Below are 1,993 nucleotides of genomic sequence, written 5' to 3' on the forward strand. Positions count from 1 at the left end.
GGTCTGTTCTCAGAAGGGTCTGTTCTCAGAGGGGTCTGTTCTCAGAGAGTCTGTTCTCTGGGGGGTCTGTTCTCAGGATGGTCTGTTCTCAGAAGGGTCTGTTCTCAGAGGGGTCTGTTCTCAGAAGGGTCTGTTCTCAGAGGGGTCTGTTCTCAGAGAGTCTGTTCTCTGGGGGGTCTGTTCTCAGGATGGTCTGTTCTCAGGATGGTCTGTTCTCAGAGGGGTCTGTTCTCAGGATGGTCTGTTCTCAGAGGGGTCTGTTCTCAGGATGGTCTGTTCTCAGAGGGGTCTGTTCTCAGAGGGGTCTGTTCTCAGGATGGTCTGTTCTCAGGGGGTCTGTTCTCAGGATGGTCTGTTCTCAGAGGGGTCTGTTCTCAGGATGGTCTGTTCTCAGAGGGGTCTGTTCTCAGAGGGTCTATTCTCAGGGGGTCTGTTCTCAGGAGGGTCTGTTCTCAGAGGGTCTGTTCTCAGAGGGGTCTGTTCTCAGGAGGGTCTGTTCTCAGGAGGGTCTGTTCTCAGGGGGTCTGTTTTCAAAGGGGCTGTTCTCAGGGGGGTCTGTTCTCAGAGGGTCTGTTCTCAGAGGGGTCTGTTCTCAGAGGGGTCTGTTCTCAGAGGGTCTGTACTCAGAGGGTCTGTTCTCAGGGGGGTCTGTTCTCAGTGGAGTATGTTCTCAAGGGGGTCTGTTCTTAGAGGGTCTGTTCTCAGAAGGGTCTGTTCTCAGAGGGGTCTGTTCTCATTGGGGTCTGTTCTCAGAGGGTCTGTTCTCAGGATGGTCTGTTCTCAGGGGGGTCTGTTCTTAGAGGGTCTGTTCTCAGAGGGTCTGTTCTCAGGGGGGTCTGTTCTCATAGGTTCTGTTCTTAGAGGGTCTGTTCTCAGGGGGGTCTGTTCTCAGAAGGGTCTGTTCTCAGAGGGTCTGTTCTCAGAAGGGTCTGTTCTCAGAGGGGTCTGTTCTCAGGTGGGGTCTGTTCTCAGAGGGTCTGTTCTTAGGGGGTCTGTTCTCAGAGGGTCTGTTCTCAGGGGGGGTCTGTTCTCAGAGGGTCTGTTCTCAGGGGGGTCTGTTCTCAGTGGAGTATGTTCTCAAGGGGGTCAGTTCTCAGGGGGGTCTGTTCTTAGAGGGTCTGTTCTCAGAAGGGTCTGTTCTCAGAGGGGTCTGTTCTCATTGGGGTCTGTTCTCAGAGGGTCTGTTCTCAGGATGGTCTGTTCTCAGAGGGTCTGTTCTCAGAAGGGTCTGTTCTCAGAGGGGTCTGTTCTCAGGTGGGGTCTGTTCTCAGAGGGTCTGTTCTCATAGGGTCTGTTCTCAGAAGGGTCTGTTCTCAGAAGGGTCTGTTCTCAGAGGGGTCTGTTCTCAGAGGGTCTGTTCTCATAGGGTCTGTTCTCAGGTGGGGTCTGTTCTCAGAGGGTCTGTTCTCAGGGGGGGTCTGTTCTCAGAGGGGGTCTGTTCTCAGAGGGTCTGTTCTCAGAGGGGTCTGTTCTCAGAAGGGTCTGTTCTCAGAGGGGTTCTGTTCTCAGAGGGGTCTTTTCTTAGATGGGTCTGTTCTCAGGGGGGTCTGTTCTCAGGGGGGTCTGTTCTCAAAGGGTCTGTTCTCAGGGGGGTCTGTTCTCAGTGGGTCTGTTCTCAGGGGGGGTCTGTTCTCAGAGGGTCTGTTCTCAGTGGGGTCTGTTCTCAGAGGGTCTATTCTCAGAGGGTCTGTTCTCAGAGGGGTCTTTTCTCAGAGGGTCTGTTCTCAGAGGGTCTGTTCTCAGTGGGGTCTGTTCTCAGGGGGTCTGTTCTCAGAGGGTCTGTTCTCAGGGGGGTCTGTTCTCAGGGGGTCTGTTCTCAGAGGGTCTGTTCTCCGGGGGGTCTGTTCTCAGAGGGGTCTGTTCTCAGAGGGTCTGTTCTCCGGGGGTCTGTTCTCAGTGGGGTCTGTTCTCAGGGGGTCTGTTCTCAGAGGGTCTGTTCTCAGGGGGGTCTGTTCTCAGGGGGTCTGTTCTCAGAGGGTCTGTTCTCCGGGGG

The sequence above is a fragment of the Austrofundulus limnaeus genome, unplaced genomic scaffold (genome assembly GCF_001266775.1).
Source record: "Austrofundulus limnaeus strain Quisiro unplaced genomic scaffold, Austrofundulus_limnaeus-1.0 Scaffold2671, whole genome shotgun sequence".
NCBI lineage: Eukaryota > Metazoa > Chordata > Actinopteri > Cyprinodontiformes > Rivulidae > Austrofundulus > Austrofundulus limnaeus.